This window comes from Thermobia domestica, chromosome 3 (genome assembly GCF_964235325.1).
Source record: "Thermobia domestica chromosome 3, izTheDome1.hap1.1, whole genome shotgun sequence".
NCBI classification, from domain to species: domain Eukaryota; kingdom Metazoa; phylum Arthropoda; class Insecta; order Zygentoma; family Lepismatidae; genus Thermobia; species Thermobia domestica.
Genome location: NC_137456.1, coordinates 198,587,844 through 198,609,248, shown reverse-complemented (window position 1 = coordinate 198,609,248; position 21,405 = coordinate 198,587,844). Strand labels below are relative to the sequence as shown.

Below are 21,405 nucleotides of genomic sequence, written 5' to 3'. Positions count from 1 at the left end.
ACAACTTTAAAACAATGCATATAGACAATGAATTTTTCGATTATTTCTTATAGCGACTTTTCACCCAAAATTGGAGTCGTCACCTCTCGTTTCGCAAACTTATTGCCAACATTTTGGAAACTGGTTGCGGGGAGAGCTACAATGGATGAGTCAAGTTATTTCGTCGCTTCCGCTGTGAACCTAAGTACAATATTCCAAAAGTCACATTTTTTTGGTTCCAAACTATATGTTTGCTGGGTGAAAGCATAGACTGGAATGTGTTCAACTTCATTTGCATAGAAATGTGTTGCCTTTCCTACCTTATCTTTAATCCCATAGTAGCTTCTTTCCGAAAGTTAAAAAATGCAATTCTTCCTTTCTTAATAGTATTTATTACCCAAAGTATTACGTAAGCATTGTATGTTACTTATGTAGCTCACAGAGCCGCAGCTATGGGCGAGCAAGCAAAGCACGTGTCCCGGGCGCGTGGTTGGAGGGGCGCCTAAAAGAGAGGTTATATATTAGTACTTTTCCTGGCGGTATTTAATACTTTTCATCAGAGTGCGAAATCATGAAATCAAAGTGAGAGGAGACTGGAGGAGTGAAGAGAGAGAGAGAGAGAGAGAGAGAGAGAGAGAGAGAAGAAAAGGCTCGCACTTTTACACTTCAAAGTAAATTAAGTCTTATTTATTTTTTCTGTCCCCCTCCTCCCCCTCCCCTAAGTTCTACTGTCAAAGTAAATAGCTAATAACACTCCCAGGCCAGAACCGCATCTACGTTGGAAATTTGATCGAGATCGGTCGGTCGGTGCAAAAGATTAAGAAAAAATGAAATGAAACCTTTGAGTTTTACGTCCCACAGTTATGCCGGTTAGGCTAAGGGAGACGCTGATGATGAGCAATTAATTAAATGGTGGAATGAAGAAAGTGGAAGGAAACGGGAAAACCCGAGAAAACCCATGCACACGGTGTTTGTCCATCACAAGGTTCACTTGGCGAAGCTGGGATCGAACCCGGGACCCCAAGCACCAGAGGTGAATGCTCTACCACTGAGCCACCGAGGCCCCCGGCCGGGAATCGAACCCGGGTGTCCCACGCCAAAGGCGTGTTCACTAACCACTTAGCCACGAGGGAGCTCATCTGTGAGGCAGTGTAACCAAAAAAAAAAAAAGAAAGAAAAAAAACGCACACTGGATGTTTGAGCAACTGAGGATCAAAACATTCTCAATGGAGTATGAGAAATAGTAAACGTCAATCAAAGTGTGCTTTTGCTTATTCATTACTTCGTTAATACTTAATTCCTTCTAGAAATAGTGAAACAATACTATGAAGAAACACTAATTAAACTAATAACTATTACGTTTTATTTCTTACCATATCACAAAAGTAATATACCGTTTTTACCACCCATAGAACTTGAACCTAGTACTATACTGCATTAGTCACGCCGTAACGAAAGGTGAAATTCAAACACCTGGCATTCGTAACTGTTGAAGATGTGTTGTAGCTACGTGTATATCACGCGGCCTGCGTTGGTACTCCTCAGCATAAATACCTCACAGCCCAAAGCCAGGAAACATCACAGACAGAAGACAGGGGCATAAGCAGTGCCTGACACTTCACGAACTCAAACCCACCAAGACTCAACTCAACATGACCTTCAATTACGTTCTAGAAACCAAACCAATGCTAAGGCACAAACTCACCAACTTCCTATATGAAAACACAAGAAAAAAAATCTAACTTTTTGGTTCCAAAGTGATGACATAACAATAATACTAAAAAGGTTTTAATTTTCAGTAACCCAAACATGAATTAACTAGGGAACATAACAAAGCAAAAATAAATAAATAAAAATAAAAATAAATTAAATTAAAAAATAAAAAACCTAAAAAGTAAGCTCTCCCTAACTACTTTTTTTTTTAATTTCAGTAAGGCTGTAAAATATGTCAATATCTTCGTAAAATATACATATTTCATTGTAAACAAGTTCTTTAAACGTTAGGTCCCTGGTTCGATTCCTGCTCCCGACAAATAGGCTTTTGGTGAACACTGTAGGTATGGTTATTATTAAGACTTTCCAGTTTCCTTACATTTTCTTGATTCCACCATTATCATGTATCTCATCGTCACCTTTTCTCTTACATTGATGTATGATCTGTCAGGAAAGTAAATGTACACCTATTTTTCGAGTCTGGCATTCCTGCGCTCCATCCGTGGAGAGTATGAGAATTAAATCAATCAAATGTTTACTGAGGGGCAAAAAGAAAAGCTTAATCTGAATAAGACATTGCAGAGGGGCACAAGCTGTGAATACGAATAGTGCATTGTGTAAATAAAGGACGACACCGAAAGAGAAAGCCAGAAACAGCTGTTAAACTTACAAAAAAAGAGTAAAAATTGTCGAAGTGGGAACATAAAACACAAATACAACAAATACGCCGACAACTAAAGGGTCACCATGCCATGATCTTGGTGTAGTGGTTAAAAATTTTTGTTAATAATACATACAACTCATGAGAGATGGTAAAAGAGGTCGTATTTAGTTTTTGGTAGCAATTATTATTGGTAATGTTTAGTACTGATAATACTTTTTGTCTTTGCGTATTGCTTTTATTCTTGTCTTCATTTCGAAAGAGAAGAATATCCGAACAAATGCCACCAAAATTCCTCATACTTTGAATGTAAACGCCATTTGCAATTAGTGAAGAATAAAAATTGAACGTTCCGATGTAGCTGCAAAAAGTAAAAAGAAAAACATGGAAGTGGACCATATTCATGGTTATTAAAAATACAATTTCTACATGCCTTACATCTCCCGACCACGTTTCTACGTTAGCAAGTAAGAGGTTTGTGTTTAGGTTAGGTTGGTCAATACGTTTTGCAAAGGGGCCCGGTTTAGCTCTGACGCACCACAGGTGCGAGAAGGGAGAAAAACACTTTTTCTCTCTCCCTCTGTGTGTCTACTTATCTATCTATTTGTATATATATAACGCTATTTGTGAATGCTATAACCACCCTAATTTTCAGCGGATTGAGACGAAACTTGGCACAAACATTAATTGTTGAAATATCTTGATGAGTTCGTTAACCAGAATAATCAGATGAAAATGTTCAAAATGGTGGCCCTTCAAACTCTTAAAAAGTTCCAAGGGAACCAAATTTCGCCCATAAATAGGTATTCAGAAAGTTTGAATAAATTTTCCTCTTTTACTGAAATATTTGTGTGCAGAAACTTATTGAAATATTGGACCCGATTAATCGCCTAAAGAAGGTTCACGCCCTTTCGCTACGGTCAGTTTTTTTTTTTTTTTTTTTTTTTTGCAGGAGGGGTTATTTTCCTATTGGAACAAGATGATTGATTGTTAGCGATGATATGAAATTACACATTGAAAGTGAAGTAACTTGTGACACGTGTTATTTGAAAGAGTAATATAATAAATGTGCATTCCTCTAACACAGAGAACTGTAAATCATGTATTTCGAGTTCGGGAGCCTGAATGGCGAGTAGTGTTATTTGATTTGCTCTTTAGTAACACATTGCATTGCAAATAAAGGTAGGCAACATTAGTGGTAAGTAAAATAATAATAATAATAATAATAATAATAATAATAATAATAATAATAATAATAGGTGTTGTTTGTGGCAAGGTAATATCTTCCTCAGTTCTTCTTCAAACGTAATGATTGTAACGCCATATTTCCCTTACAAACAAAATATTAGCAATTTATATCGAGAGAACGAGAAACTGTAGAGTGATGGGAGCAACGTTGGACAGTATGGACTCATAATACTCAGAAAAGTAAGCGATTTCAATGCAAAATGAACGAAGAGTCATTGTCATGGGTACTCATGGGGCCACGGCAGAGCCCTCTTTAGGCAAAATGTCGATAGCTTATATCGAGAAAACAGGAGGTGATACTGGGATGGGACCAACTTTGGACACCGTGGACCCATAAAGCGCATCGAAAAAAATAGGGGGGGGCGCCAGCCAGCCTTACTTATTTCCACGTAATAATATAAAATTATGTTGTCGAAATACACACACGAGTTAGCTACTAATATTTCATATTATTATTATTATTATTATCGACAGCGTCTTTTCATTACGTGTGCGTGTTTGACATGAAGCCAAAGAGAAGATCCATCATTCGTAGAAAGAATAATAGTCAGTTACTTTAACTGTGAACGACAGCGAAAAATACGAAAAGAGTGGACTACCTGTAGCGTAAAGAAGCAATATTTTCTCTCAAATGGATAAAAAATCAAGCCGAGATTGATTCGAACTCGCATGGACGGCGCGAAAAGCCAGTGCTTTGTCCACTTTTTTTTAACTGACTCACTAAACGTGTTTCAGTAACTTACTTATTGCTAATTTTACTTGCTTCACTCGTTTAACTTGCTTTTTCTAATAACTTATAACGACAGGGACACGAACACAGAAACATCGAGGACAGTTAAAAATCATAGATGCTCTCCCGCCGGGAATCGAACCCGGAACTCCATACACCAAAGGCGCACGTGCTAGCGACTAGACCAGCGGGAAGAGCACCACTCTCTCCCTGTGTCGTTAGGGATTACGACCACTGTCTTGCCAGCTATCACTTCTGTGGGTTTATACTATGATCACATGTTTCTTCTCTGCTGGAAGAGTAAAACCTACATTATATGTAATACATGAGGTATTTAGACCTACATGCTCTTCATATAATGTAATAAAAGGGTCATGCTGGGAATAAGAAAAAGAACATTCCTTGGACAAAGCGGAAACTATTGGCATCAGAAATATTTATCTACGAGGCATGCGCAGTAGTATATTTCAGAATAGTTACTGTTTTGTTCAGTAAACGAAGAAAGGAGTATAAAAAAGCAAATATGTCGCGTCAACGAGATCGACCAGATTTGACAGGGGCGGAAGGAGATGTATAGTAATACAACAACTTCGCTCAGTTGATACGAGCCGAGCCGGTTGATATCACTACCCGAGTTGATCTTCTGCTTGGGCTCAAGAATTCGACCGTGCAGGTCTCAGCCTTAATTTTAAGAACTACAGTATATACTTATATTGGTGATTACGACATTTGAGGCTGTCTCGTAATAATAATAAAAAAAACTCTTGTCTTCTCGTTATCTAGACGAGACGAGATACACTAAAATTGCCCCACGAGATGCACCAAAATTGCGAGAGGAGACGCACCCTTGCCGTGAGCAACACTAAAAGTATCCCACATTACTGACTACATTTCTCATGGCTTTCGGTTTCCAGTCTAATCAGGCCATTATTTCAAAACGAGTTAAAACGAGCTGAACGAGCGAGAGAGCCATTATCAAACTCAACTCAACTCGAAACTCGACCTCGAAAACAGCGCCTTGGCTTGGAACTCAACTCAAGAAAAATATCTTTGGCTCGACTCGGATTGAACTCGAGTCGAGTCGAATTTTGGCTCGACTCCTGCTCATCCCTATTCGTGTTTGTATTTTATGTTTCCACTTCAACAATTTCTACTCTTTTTTTTCTTCGTTTACCTATTGTTTCTGGATTTCTCTGTCGGTGTCGTCCTTTATTAACACCATGCACTATTCTTATTCCCAGCTTGTGACCCGCTTCAATGTCTTATTCAGTTTAGGCTTTTCTCCTTACATTGACTTCACATGTGATTGATTTAATTCTCACTTTCCGCGCACGACCGATGAAAATGTTTTATTATTATTATTATTATTATTATTATTATTATTATTATTATTATTATTATTATTATTATTATTATTATTATTATACTATTGAACTTGCACGGCGAAATTACTGTATAATACGATATCATTTCAGTAATTTTATTCTATTGTATGTTATTTAATTTATTAATGGGCACTAAATTGTCTCCAGATCAACGAATAAATTAACTACGGCATGCACTTTGGTGGAAATATCATTACATGAACATGTTTGGAACGAACCAATAATCTTATTGCAATGATATTTCCACCAAAGTGCATGCCGTAGTTAATTTATTCGTTGATCTGGAGACAATTTAGTGCCCATTAATAAACTAAATAACATACAATGGAGTAAAATTACAGAAATGATATCGTATTATACAGTAATTTCGCCGTGCAAGTTCAATAGTATAATAATAATAATAATAATAATAATAATAATAATAAAACATTTTTATCGGTCGTGCGCGGAAAGTGAGAATTAAATCAGTCACATGTGAAGTCAATGTAAGAAGAAAAGCCTAAACTGAATAAGACATTGAAGCGGGTCACAAGCTGGGAATAAGAATAGTGCACGGTGTAAATAAAGGACGACACCGAAAGAGAAATCCAGAAACAGCAGGTAAAAGGAGAAAAAAGAGTAGACATTGTTGAAGTGGAAACATAAAATACAAACACGAATAGGGATGAGCACAAGTCGAGCCAAAATTCAATTCGACTCGAGTACAATTTGAGTCGAGTCAAAGATAATTTTCATGAATTGAGTTCGGAGCCAAGTCGCTGTTTTCGAGGTCGAGTTTCGAGTTGAGTTGAGTTTGATAATGGCTCTCTCGCTCGTTCAGCTCGTTTTAACTCGTTTTGAAATATTGGCCTGATCAGACTGGAAAGCAAAAGCCATGAGAAATGTAAGCAGTAATGTGGAATACTTTTAGTGTTGCTCACGACAGAGGTGCGTCTCATCTCGTAATTTTAGTGCATCTCGTGGGGCAATTTTAGTGTATCTCGTCTCGTCTAGATAACGAGAAGACAAGTTTATTATTATTATTATTATTATTATTATTATTATTATTATTATTATTATTATTATTATTATTATTACGAGACAGCCTTAAATGTCGTAACCACCAATATAAGTATATACTGTAGTTCTTAAAATCAAGGCTGAGATCTGCACGGTCGAATTCTTGAGCCCAAGCAGAAGACCAACTTGGGTAGTGATATCAACCGGCTCGGCTCGTATCAACTGAGCGAACAGCTCGAGTCGGCTCGGTTGAGATGAGCCGATGACCCGAGCCGGCTTAGTTGGAACAAGCCATCGACTCAGCTCAATTGAGCCGATGGCTCGAGCTTTCTCGGTTGGGATGGGTCACCTACTCGGCTCATGTGAACCGGTTCGAGCCAGCTAAGTTGAAACTACTTCAGCAGCACGTTTCGACTCAGCTCAACTAAGCCGATGGCTCAAATCGGCTCGGTGTGGTGAGCTGTTGGCTCGGCTCACTTCTCGATTCGGTTCGATATTGAATGAGCTGTAAGCCGAGCCGCTCGAGCCGTTGAGAAGCCCAAACCCGGTCCCAGCTGTTTTGAATATGTTTGGATGAAGCCTATAACTTTTAACAATTTTTTGCTCGAGCCCGAATACTTGCCCCTTCGGAACTCAAACCCAGAACGTGACCGATGTCCTTGCCTCCTGAAGACTTCCAGACGACCGAGATCGACAGTCAATTAGCTTTTACTATTCAGATACAAACCGTATATCTTTTAAAGATTATACATGGAGTTGATATAATAATAATAATAATAATAATAATAATAATAATAATAATAATAATAATAATAATAATAATAATAATAATAATAATAATAATAATAGTTTTAAACTTGCCCTGAAATTTTTGCAAAACTTACTTAAAAGTAGAGATTTCGGGGAAAGGGTTCCGTACCTTCAAGACACACCTCTGCAACTACCAACATTTTAAACCAGAACGTTCCATTGAGGTTTCATGTAGGAAGTATTCTACTGTTTGTTTTAAGGAAAATAACTGTAATAAATACAACTGAATATCACGCAACAGTAAGGCATATGATAAACTAATATTTAGGATAGGGAGGGGTAAATATAAAAGCTTTGCTACAAAATACCTACACATAGCATAATTCAATGAGCTCTGAAATAGAATGTAACGAAATAGCCTATGAGATTCAGTCTACAGAGCAATTGTTACTTAAAGAATGGACATACACTATTTCGAGAATCGAGACAAGACGGGAAATGTTTACGATACTTTTCGTCTCGTCTCGATTCTCATCTCCAAAGAGAGACGAAAATTTTAATTTAGCCCTGACCCGTCTCGAATGTAAAATGTTAATTCTCATGTTATTTTATTTGTTTTAGAAACGAGATGAGAAACTCCTCTTCTCGTGAGCAACATTAAACCAAACCGAAATATTCTTTCCAAATGTCACGTTTCTGCTTGTAATGGTATGACCTGAGCGATAATTTAGCTTCTAGCTTTTAATCTTCTACGAGATAATAATAATTATCATTATTACTATTCCTGAAGATTTGATAGTTCAAGTATTGAAACATCCGAGTATTCAAATATCTGAATATACTCGTAATAAAAGGTATGTTATCGCTGATCAATCGCCATCAAAAATCCTAAAGTAAAAAAAAAAAAAAGTAAATAAATAAATTGCAATGTGCATTCGCACAAACACCTTGACCACTGAACCGCGATCGCTACGCGGTAAACGATCCGTCTTTAGTCTGGTTACGTTAGGTTTCTTTGTCTCCGCTTGCAAACTTGTATGTTATATTTTTCGATTCAAAATGCCTTTCGTATTTCTTTTATGAAGTCGGCAAAGTTTATATTAATAACTTGAGTTTTTCTTAAACCACTGGTTCACAAGTTCGTTCTTTCTCCACACGAAACTACAAATATGACAGATTGAATTCTCATACTCCCCATTTCTTTCAAAGCAGTCGCCATTACCTGGGCAAAGACTTATTTCCGCCACGGTTCATATTAACCAAAATAAATTCATTTTTCGGAAGCGGAACTTTCACTTTCCGGATTTCGCAAAATTATGGAATTCAGTTATACTAAGGAATTCAGAAGAATTTCGGAACTCGGAAAGAATCCGGAATTTAGAAAATTCCGGAATTGAGAAAAAACCCGACTTTCGAAAAAATCCGGATTTTCCGAATTCCGGAATGTTAACGAAATCAGAAATTTCTAAATTCCGGATTTTTCCGAATTCCGAAATTATTACAAAATTGGAATTTTCCGAATTCCGGAATTTGTCCGGCTTTACTTTCGGGAGTCCGAAAACTAATAATTCCGGAACGGGCTATCCCTAGTTTATACACAACCTTTCAGAACACTAAGCTAGTAGCTGTCTACAAACAAACAAGTAATGCAAAGCATGTTGTATACTGCAATACGTCATGTATTAAAATCCGACACCATGACCCTTTTATTACATTATATGAAGAGCATGTAGGTCTAAATACCTCATGTATTACATATAATGTAGGTTTTAGTCTTCCAGCAAAGAAGAAACATGTGATCATAGTATACAACCTACAGAAGTGATAGCTGGCAATACAGTGGTCGTAATCCCTAACGACACAGGAAGTGAGCGTTGCCATCGCCGCTGGTCTAGAGGCTAGCACGTGAGCCTTGAGTGTATGGAGTCTCGGGTTCGATTCTCGGCGGGAGAGCATCTATCATTTTTAACTGTTCTCGATGTTTCTGTGTTCGTGTCCCTGTCGTTATAAGTTATTAGAAAAAGCAAGTTAAACGAGTGAAGCAAGTAAAATTAGCAATAAGTAAGTTACTGAAACACGTTCGGTGAGTCAGTTAAAAAAATAGTGGACAAAGCACTGGCTTTTCACGCCGTCCATGCTAGTTCGAATCAATCTCGGCTTGATATTTTATCCATTTGAGAGAAAGTATTGTTTCTTTTCGCTACAGGATGGATTTTCTCTTTGGTTTCATGTCAAACATGCTCACGTAATGAAAAGACGCTGTAGATAATAATAATAATACTAATAATACTAATACTAATAATAATAATAATAATAATAATAATAATAATAATAGTAATATGAAATATTAGTAGCTAACTCGTGTGTGTATTTCGACAACATAATTTTATATTATTATGTGAAAATAAGTAAGGCTGGCTGGCGCCCGCCTCCCTAATTTTTTCGATACGCCTTATGGGTCCACGGTGTCCAACGTTGGTCCCATCCCAGTATCACCTCCTGTTTTCTCGATATAAGCTATCGACATTTTGCCTAAAGAGGGCTCTGCCGTGGCCCCATGAGTACCCATGACAATGACTCTTCGTTCATTTTGCTTTGAAATCGCTTACTTTTCTGAGTATTATGAGTGCATACTGTCCAACGTTGGTCCCATCGCTCTACAGTTTCCGTTCTCTCGATAGAAATTGCTAATATTTTGTTTGTAAGGGAGATATGGCGTTACAATCATTACGTTTGACGAAGAACTGAGGAAGATAATGCCTTGCCACAAACAACACCTATTATTATTATTATTATTATTATTATTATTATTATTATTATTATTATTATTATTATTATTATTATTATTATTGTTGTTGTTTTACTTACCACTAATGTTGCCTACCTTTATTTGCAATGCAATGTGTTACTAAAAAGCAAATCAAATAACACTCCTCGCCATTCAGGCTCCCGAACTCGAAATACATGATTTACAGTTCTCTGTGTTAGAGGAATGCACATTTATTATATTATTCTTTCAAATAACACGTTACACAAGTTACTTCACATTTAATGTGTAATTTCATATCATCACTAACAATCACCTTGTTCCGATAGGAAAATAACCCCCTCCTGCAAAAAAAAAAAAAAAAACTGACCGTAGCGAAAGGGCGTGAACCTTCTTTAGGCGATTAATCGGGTCCAATATTTCAAAAAGTTTCTGCACACAAATATTTCAGTAAAAGAGGAAAATTTATTCAAACTTTCTGAATACCTATTTATGGGCGAAATTTGGTTCCCTTGGAACTTTTTAAGAGTTTGAAGGGCCACCATTTTGAACATTTTCATCTGATTATTCTGGTTAACGAACTCATCAAGATATTTCAACAATTAATGTTTGTGCCAAGTTTCGTCTCAATCCGCTGAAAATTAGCGTGGTTATTTCATTCACAAATAGCGTTATATATATACAAATAGATAGATAAGTAGACACACAGAGGGAGAGAGAAAAAGTGTTTTTCTCCCTTCTCGCACCTGTGGTGCGTCAGAGCTAAACCGGGCCCCTTTGCAAAACGTATTGACCAACCTAACCTAAACACAAGCCTCTTACTTACTAAAGTAGAAACGTGGTCGATAGGTGTAAGGCATGTAGAAATTGTATTTTTAGTAACCATGAGTATGGTCGACTTCCATGTTTTTCTTTTTACTTTTTGCAGCTACTTCGGAACTTTCAATTTTTATTCTTTACTAATTGCAAATGGCGTTTACATTCAAAGTATGAGGAATTTTGGTGGCATTTGTTCGGATATTCTTCTCTTTCGAAATGAAGACAAGAACAAAAGCAATACGCAAAGACAAAAAGTATTATCAGTACTAAACATTACCAATAATAATTGCTACGAAAAACTAAATACGACCTCTTTTACCATCTCTCATGAGTTGTATGTATTATTAACAAAAATTTTTAAAATGTCCTCGCTTAAGATTCGAACTTGCGTCCTTTGCATTTGTAAGCCAGCACCTTAACCACTACACCAAGATCATGGCATGGTGATCATTTAGTTGTCGGCGTATTTGTTGTATTTGTGTTTTATGTTCCCACTTCGACAATTTTTACTCTTTTTTTGTAAGTTTAACAGCTGTTTCTGGCTTTCTCTTTCGGTGTCGTCCTTTATTTACACAATGCACTATTCGTATTCACAGCTTGTGCCCCTCTGCAATGTCTTATTCAGATTAAGCTTTTCTTTTTGCCCCTCAGTAAACATTTGATTGATTTAATTCTCATACTCTCCACGGATGGAGCGCAGGAATGCCAGACTCGAAAAATAGGTGTACATTTACTTTCCTGACAGATCATACAATCATGGGGCGTTAAACTAAAAGAAAAAAAAAATGCAAATATCCTAGTAAAAATGAGTTTTCTAGACTACACAAGTGGCCCCGCGTAGCGTAGTTGCTAACGCTCTCGCCTTCGGTGCGAACGGTCCCGGGTTCGATCCCGGTGGGGGAACTCGGTCGAAGAAGTATCAAAAGATTTTAAGTCCAGCCATCCTGAATGAGGTTTCCTTGGGTTTTCCTCATTCACAGCAGGCAAATGCCGGCGTGGTACCTAACATATAAGTCCCAGGCCGTTTTCTTCCTTCCCCAATCCTTTCTTCCCTTCCTTTCCCCGGATAGTGTACTCACCGAGGGAAGTCATCCCTCATATGTGATGGGCTAACAAGGCCATTGATGCCGAAAACCCAGAAATCTAAATCCTAAATCTTCACTACACAAGGAAATTTTCGCGCTGAAAACGGTTTGTTAGCAATTATGTTAAGCAGCCCTGTAGTAAATCTGCACCAAGTAATAAATCGTCACATATAAAACGGAATGAATAAACACATAACATTCATTTTGCTACCTTGAAACGTAAAATGTTTCAAAACATTAATATTCAAAGATTTCTCAAAATTCAGATTCACCCATTCCATTCTCCTCAATCATTAACGAGTTACAATAGTAAGAATTGTAGTCATAAACTACATTACTTACTTAGTACTATATTAAAGCAAGTTACACTAAAAGAATATATAATTAATGGAATATTTAACTAAAGTAATAGCTAACTAGTGTACTTACCCAGGCTTTTGTTTCCTTCCTCTCTTCTTTTCCGTTTGTAAACAACCTCATTTCGAAAGCAAAAGACGGTAGTTCAATGATGTCAGCCATGGCGAAAGAAAGAGGTGTCTATAGGCGGCCTGGACCTCACACACAGATGGACGTATATAACATATAGCTGAAGTATTTAACATACGTATACGTATGTAAAATACGGAAGATTGTTAGATGTCAGACATCCTGCAGCGACATGATGTAATATCTAAGCGGGTAAAAGGCAGTACCTATGTAGTATATGGATAACGTATGCTCCGTACAGATTTCCTTAGTAAACATAACGAATCCTTGTATTTGTACAATATACCGCTGTCCGGATAATGGATTTTTCTCAGTGTATAGCGATAAAAATTCAAACCAAAAAAGGGTATTTGAACCACTTCCGACTTGAATGGAGGGTTAATGGAGAAGATGGAACCTATTTTGGGGGCTGTGAATCGACCACAAGAAACGACTTTTCAATATCTGTTACTGTTTTTGCTCTGACACCTATCAACAGACAGACGGACAAAGCCATTCTAAAGACTTCCGACACTTATGCATAACTTAATCTGCAAGTGTAATAAGGGCGAAGATTGGATATATTCTTGGGACACTGAATTGGTTCTGGAAAACCGCGTCTTTCTATATATTACCGTTTGTGTTCTGTGGTGAACAACAATGTAGCAGAAAGCGATAGATCTCTACCACTTCTGGATTAAATGAAAGTCAAATGCATTAGATGAATCTATTCATGTTGCAAACCTATGCTTCTCGTTATTTCTTACCGCTCTTGCTCTGATGCCAGCCGACAGACGAACGGATGGATAGATAGACAGATGAACATAGCCTTTCTATAAGACTTGCTATACGTATGCATAGTATACTATACGTAGTTTGGAAGTACTAACAAATGAAATGAATTCAGTTTGTTTTACGAAAATTATCCGTTTTCCTTTTCTCGGCAGTTTTCGTTTTCCGTTTCTCAAAAAATTTTTCGTTTTTCGTTTTTCGAAAAAATTTTCGTTTTTCGTTTTCCGAAAAAAATTTCGTTTTTTGTTCTTCGAAAAAAACTTCGTTTTTCGAACATTTTTTCGTTTTTTGAATTTTTTTCGTTTTTCGTTTTTCGAAATTTTTTTCGTTTTTCATTTTTCGCTTCCGAAAAATTCATTTTTCGAAAAAGTATTTTTTCGAAAAAATGTGGCCATCTCTAATTTACACACAAAGGAGACAGTTACACAATATATTCACTCTGGTATCAAAATCTACTTCCCTTTGACATTTTAGGCCTACTATTAGAAAGAAAAATCTCTTAAATTTGTCAAATTTACATACTATATAATAGTAAAAGGTTTATACTAAACAATTACTGCATTGTTCTTGTTTTATTAATATCAATTCTTATTATTCTCTTATTAATTCCACAATCTCCCATTTGTCTTGTATACGCTCTTGTATCAAATGCTTTTCCGTCCAACGTACCTGTCACCGAAACGCATCTTCTGTCTTTCTTTAATTTTGTACGCCACCTCTATTCTACTTTTGTCAGTGGTATAATTTCTCGATTTTTCGTTAAAGATTCTTTAAAATGTTTAGGAATATCAAATGAACAAAAGTGAAGTGTGATCACGTGCAACGAGTAAAGGAGCTTTAAATGAATCTCAATTTATTTCAAGGTAGGAAACTACACAAAATTTATGCCAAGTCTATAAAAGAACTAATAATAATTTACAGCACTTACAGTCAGCTATTGCTCCAGAGGATAAAGCCAGGATTCGTACTGCCTCATCCTTACATGCTGGGGCATGGTTGAATGCAATACCCTCCCAACCATTAGGTCTTCATATGACCAATGAGGCATTTCGAATCTCTGTCGCCTTAAGATTAGGTGCAGGTATTTGTGAGCCACATCGCTGTCCAGCTTGCAGGGATCAAGTTAACCAACGTGGCTTGCATGGCCTTTCATGCATGAAGAGCATGAGTAGACACACTAGACACTCCTCTGTGAATGATATCATTTTACGAGCCCTTACCACAGCTGGAATTCCTTCCATACGTGAACCTTCAGGATGTTGTCGTTCAGATGGTAAACGACATGATGGCATGATATTAGTTCCTTGGTTGAAAGGCAAATCACTAGTATGGGACTTTACGTGTTCAGATACATTTGCCCATTCAAGTCTCCCTTTAGCTGTTATGAATGCTGGAGCTGTTGCTAGTCGTAGAGAAGTAGAAAAGCAAAGGAAATATAACAACCTCCTTGATAAATTTATTTTTGCTCCAATTGACACCTAGACTAGTGGTGCTTGGGGATCTGCAAGCCTTGATGTTATTAGAGAATTGGAAGACGCATTTCTGTCGTTACTGGAGATATTTGTTCAACATCTTTCCTAATTCAACGGATATCTATTGCTATCCAAAGTGGCAAACGTGTCGTCGGTTCTTGGCAACTCACCACATGGAAAAGAACTAGATGAGGTGTTTCTTCTCTAACACAAAGGACAACACTGAACATTTATACAACTGGACGACATACTATACAAATAAAGTGTAATATCATTGGATGGCGTAGAAAAGCAAACAGTAACACTAGAGATGATGCCATTGATAGGTGGTTTTCTACCACTTCCTTTGGTTCGACTATCGAAATATATTTCCTGCTGACTATCGAAATATATTTTTTCGCAATTATTTCATAAATTTATTTAATGGAATTGTTACAATTTCATTCAAATTATTATATTTTTCTGTTATTCTGTTAGCAATTATTGTTCCATTCCTCATTTATGCCTGTTGTTATTGTATTTGAATGTCGAATAATTTTGAATTGTAATAAATATCACACGAAAATATATTTAAACATAAAAAAAAATTACAGCAACTAGGTAGCTAAAAAAATGTTAAACCAAATAAGTCAATTGAACAAAATGGCATTCTTCAAACTGCCAACTAGGTATTTTAATTTGCCAACTTGCCAAGAAATTGGTAACTTTGGAGGAGAGGCTCCCCCATTACAACCCCTTTACGACGCCCCTGGAGCTAATGACACATAAAAGCAACTATACTGGTTATGTAACAAACAGAAGGAAAAGTCATGTTGAGAAGAGTTGATAAAACTTATCCTACTAGATTTCTTTGAAGCAAATTAACATTTCATGGTGTTGCCTCCTAGGATAAAAGAGACGGGTAATTAAAGAAATATGAAAAGAGTTGAGGGAATGAAAATATGCTAGAAAATGGGAGATCCGTGAGGAAACACGTGGTTACTTGTGGAAAGACTAGGGATGTAAAATACCTGGGTATTTATTTCAGCGGGTAAATACCCTGGGTAAATACCCGGGTATTTACCCAAAATGGGTATTTTAGTGGGTATTTTATGTTTCAATTACCAATAAATGAACTTTATTGTTTCAATGAAAAATATAATGGTCATTTGAATCACTTGCAACAGAAGCACTAAATAACCACTAAATTAATCATTTTTTCTATCAATTAAAGAATGAATTTGATATTTATTAAGTAACACAGTACTGCTTTCCTAGCTACTCCCCATTATTTTTCTTTCTACTCACACTAAATTTCCTACTGTATTATCCTTGGCGGAAAATAATTGTCCATTCTACCCCGTAAATTCTTACCTTAGTGTGCCCCTGAGGCGTCCAATCAGTTGCACGGTATAGAATTCGATAGTGGACCAAATCAACACGAAAATATAAAATTTATGATAGAACATGACGATGACCAAAGAAAGTGAAGTCAGTTGTCACCAAACTAATCATACACTATTATTAAGTATTCTGTCTGCCAGCAGCTCCTGGTATTAATAACACAAAATTTAAGTTACTCCTTATGTTCGCGTTTGATGAAACTGCTCTCTTCATTTCTCTCGATCTGGCACATCTTTTATTTCCAATACCTTCTCCTGTTTTTCAAATCACCGATGAGCACACTAACTAAACTATTTAAGTAACAATGGGATCTCTATAACTAAAATGAACAACCACTTTTTCTTTAGGTTTACCAAATTCATTAATTGCAGAAAATGAATTTACTTTCCTATTATAAGGATCTAAAGTTTACATTACCTTAAAAATGTGAATAGTACTGATGAAAAACAACTTCTTTAATATATTTTTTAAAAAAACTGAACTGATATTCCAAATACAGCTGGTTACTTTTTTCACGCAAAATAATGTTATTTTTGGTATTTTATCTATTACGCAATGAGATGTACTGAATTGTCAATTATGCAAAAAAAAAAAAAAAAAAAAGCCCCATTAAGTTTCTTATATTTTACTCCTGGTTTACTGAATTAACAAATTAAATCTGATTGAGAACCTATACTGTAACATCTAAATTGTGGATATAGTTATAAGTACAGAAACTCGACTTTAGTAAGTGAGAAACTAGAAAATATTCAGAAACTAAACAAATTACACATTTACTAATTTGCCATTCTGTAGAAGTAATTATATAATTACGAATTGCAGAATAATCAAAGTAACTGAATTTAGTAAATTGTTCGATCAAATCATTTACTAAATATGCCGTTGAAAGAAAATGATCCATAAAATAAGAAATAACACTTCGTAAAACACTTAGGTAACTCATTCCTGATTTTTAGAAGTGTTCACTAAATGCAGTTTAACACTAATAATAACCCTTTGTGAAAGTATTTATTGGAATAGCATATTTAAAATACTAATGTGATAAAAAAAAACGTTAAGTTGTATAGTAACTAAGTGAAGATAATATTTATACCTTAAATTACTCAATATAGAACAGCAACTAACCCCTATCATATTTGGAGCATCATAAATAAAAAGATCACAAGTTTTACTGTTCTACTCAGTATCAACCGTAAGTTTAGAGTCGGAATCATCACACATTTCTTGAGTATCAACATCAGTATCAATCGTTTCTTTACTTTCTTCTATGTCACTCATTTCTTCTGTATCCTTTTCCAATACCTCTGGTATTTTGTTCTGTTCCATGCCAACAGCTGGTGACTTCTTCCTTCTAGACCATAGTTCTGAGTGTTGCATCCGTGAAACTTCAGGTAATTTCTTATTTAAAAGCTTCCAGTTATATGAAACATATTTTATTTTCCCTGCCCTCTCCGATGATAAACAATTTATTGTTTTACTATGGTCCAAGTAAATTCTTTCTGTGGCAGCAGATGTAACCGGAGCACTACCGATTCGAATGGCAACATCAGCTAATTCAGTGATGCCTCGAAACTCTCTCCACGAAAGTAGTGAGCTCATTTGTTCCACTCCGTCCCACAAAAGCTTCCTTGCCCATATTCCTTTCTTGACCCTGTAGTCAATCAAATGTGCTCTCAGTAAAACAGAATTCAATCCCATTTGTTTTCCAACTTCACAAATGAAATGTATTCATCAAGCAATTATTCAGCTGTCAATTTGCAGCCCTGAAAAGTGGAAATGAGGAGATATCCAGCCAGATGAATTGGACCCAAGCCGAATTCACTTCATTCTTTAAATTTTCCCATTATTGACTGCTCTTCTGTTTTTGAAAGGATTGACGATGGTAACTGTTCTGTCCGAGTTTGATGAATTCTGTGGAATTTTGAATACACAATGTCTATATGAGGCTTATTTTACTCGAAGCAATTAATCAAATCCACTATAGGTTACAAAATGGCTGCAAGTTTTTCAATACAAACCCAGAATACATTATCAAGAGGTCTTTTCTTGATTTCTAAAGGTAATGACAATTCCTCACTCACAGCGAGCGTCTGAAGCCTAGTTTTATTGACAAGAAACTTTGGAGGCAGTGTAAATGGCTTCCCCATCTTGTTTTTCCAAGCAACTTTAACGAAATTGTAACCCTTCTTCCCTTTGAGATTTGTGTAAATAGTGCTTGGAAGTGATGTCTATGCTTGTATTAACAACATCAGTTACACTTCCCAGTAATGTCTTTACTGGGACATCCGAGGATGTCAGAACAAAGCAAATGGAGATGAGCAAGACAACCCAAAGACACTATATTAGAATACTTCTGTTTTACTAATATAAAAGCTGCTCTCACGCGTTGTCTCCTATGATTACTAAAATTTTTTTCAGGGTTATATTGTTTACAGAACATTCATGATCTCTTCAGACAAGTAATGTGCATCTTTTGACAAAGTGAAATTAACAAAAACAGGTTCAGACTTTGAAATGACGAAATAACTGATAGATTCATTTCTCAAGCTACTCCATCCGTCACACTAAATCTAGATTTGGAGAATTCCTGTAACTTCATTTTAACTTCCCCTTGCATTTCACTGTATTGAGCATCCAAGTAACTTGTAACCAGGCGATACGAAGGAGAAATTTTCTTTAAAAAATTCAATCCATAAAGGGTGACCAACAAGTGACAGGGGACACCCACTAACGAGATCGCGTTGACAAGGCTTTCGTTCAACACTTCCTGTAATATACTTCCCGTAAGACTTCATTAACGTTCCATACGTCGTTATTTGTTTTAAGAAACGTCTATATTAAGATTCTATCAAAAATCCTAAATAGTAACGTTGAACCTAAGAAGCCATAAAAGTTAAGGAAAACCTGTACATTTGATGGAAATTGATGTAATGTTTTTTTATTTCAGCATATTTTCATACAATAAATGCGACTACATCAAGTATATCGAACTCATTTTCTCCTTTCATGATAAAACTACTCTAAAATGTCCTTTTAAGTTCGAAACTAGTAGACATAGGGCACACTTTTTTCATGATTAACTTGAAGTCCATAATGATCTACTCGGAAAGATTTTGATAATTTTTGTTGTCTTTATTCAACTAGTTATATAGCCTCTGATGTGTAATGCTTTAGATACATAATCCAGCTTTCGTTTATCTTTTATTTATGTGTCGGGTGTCTGAGTTATTTTCTGTGAAACATTTCTGAGAATTTTAAAATTTCAAAATTGCACTTTTCAGGAAAAACTGTTGGATTGAAGTACTTTCAAAACATCTGCTCTCAAATGAAAATACACAATAACTTGAAAGGGTTCTTGAAAATTGATGGCGTATTGCAGACTTTACATTTAAAACTGGGCCTGTCTCCCAAAGATTCAACAAAGAGGGTTTATGTACGATTTCTATGTTTGGTCAACCTAAGGCTTGAAGTCATACTAAGATTATTTTTTTTTTAAAGTCTTGGTGTAAAACTAATCCAAGTTTAAAAGCCGTTCACACCTTGGTGAAGAAAGGGCATAGACGCATAAGTATAGTAAAATAGCCCCAGATAAATCTTGAGACGGCAAGTGGGTGGTACTGTAGGTACCCCGAGGAGACATTAATCCCTCAAGTTTCAACTCTGATTCTGATTCTCAATCTGATTTGTTCGTGAGCGATGACGTAAAATCGGAAATGTGGTGTGAATTATTTCTCAAGATTGGCTTGATCGACGTTGATCAAACTTTGATGTACGTATAGGTGTACACGAGGGCTTCGTCTGAAAAATGTAACACTTCACCCCCCTTTCAAAAAAATCGATTCAATATTGTGATCTCTTTACCTATGAAGTTATTCGAGAAAAATTATTTTAAAAAGAAATAGGTTTTAGATATCGCTTTAACCTAGAATAACCTATAATGTTCAAAATTGTACCGCTGGTGCGCCATGATTAAAATTGCCTTCAAACCCGCACTGCATCTGAACGGGGTCAATTGGATATTATTTTGCATATTTATAGTGAATGAATGAGACATCACGCTCGAGAGACCCCAAAATACAGAAAAACGTCACCGATACAGTTAACAATTCTTAAAACTTCATAAAGGTTGGTTTTCTTTTCTTTTTTTTTTTTTTTTTAGCAGCACTAAATAAGAAGCTCCAATACTACATACAGATTAACTTCAGAAGGGCTCAATGTAAATACAGTGTGCACGTATGGCATAAACACGAAAGAACTTGTGCTAAGTGGCAATAAAAGCATGAATGCTATCTAACCGAGTCAGTGCAGGAAGAACCTGGTGGCAGTGTTCGTAGATTTCTTTAAGAAAATTTCCCTCGACTGACACAAACTTTTCACTTTATCAAATTTTCCGTTGTTTGTTGAGTATCCAATACCTATGACAGAAGTTATGTAATAATTTTAATTTAGCTATATTAAAGGAACTACCACCAGTGGCGTCATTTAGGGGGCAGGGAGGGGTAATTGCACTCCCTGAGATTGAGATTTATATAGATTTTTTGAATAGAATAGTAGTCAGTGAAAAACGCAAAATTTTACTTATATCAAGGGGTCTTTCCCTCCCACAAGCAAAATCTGAAATGACGCTTCTGCTACCAACCACATTTGTTTTATTGATTTGCTTTTTCCTTCTATTTTTACGTTTACTTTTTACTTTTTTTTTTTTAAAGTATACACACAGCCAACAAAATGAAATATTGTGAAATCTTTCAGTTTAACATCCCATGATTATGCCTTTAGGTTAAGAGAGACGATGATTAAAGCAAGTGAATGATGATGGAAGAATGAGAAAGTGGGAGGAAACGGGAGTACCTCGACAAAATCCACGAACACAATGTTGTTTATCACAAGCTTGCTTGGGTGAAAATCGTACCAAGGAAACCATGCACCTGAGGTAAGCTCTCCCCACTGAGCCACCGTGCACCCCACCAGCTAACAATGGGTGCAAATTATGCTACTTGCAGCACACACAAACTTTTACAATTGTATTGGTTTATTTCTGAATAACAAAGAACAATTTAAGTAGTGATATTCGTTAATCAGTCAACTAGAGAATTCCCCTGAATTTTTCACGTTTTATCGAAAAATTCCCTTTTTTCCTTTTTGCTAAATTTACCT

General features: G+C 36.1%; 1 protein-coding gene across 1 annotated transcript in view; it reads right to left on the bottom strand.

Annotated features, from left to right (window-relative positions):
- The window catches only part of Grd (gamma-aminobutyric acid type A receptor subunit Grd), a 1,945,208-nt gene that overhangs the window by 1,454,835 nt on the left and 468,968 nt on the right, over nt 1-21,405 (bottom strand). The gene's annotated exons all lie outside the window — the stretch shown is intronic.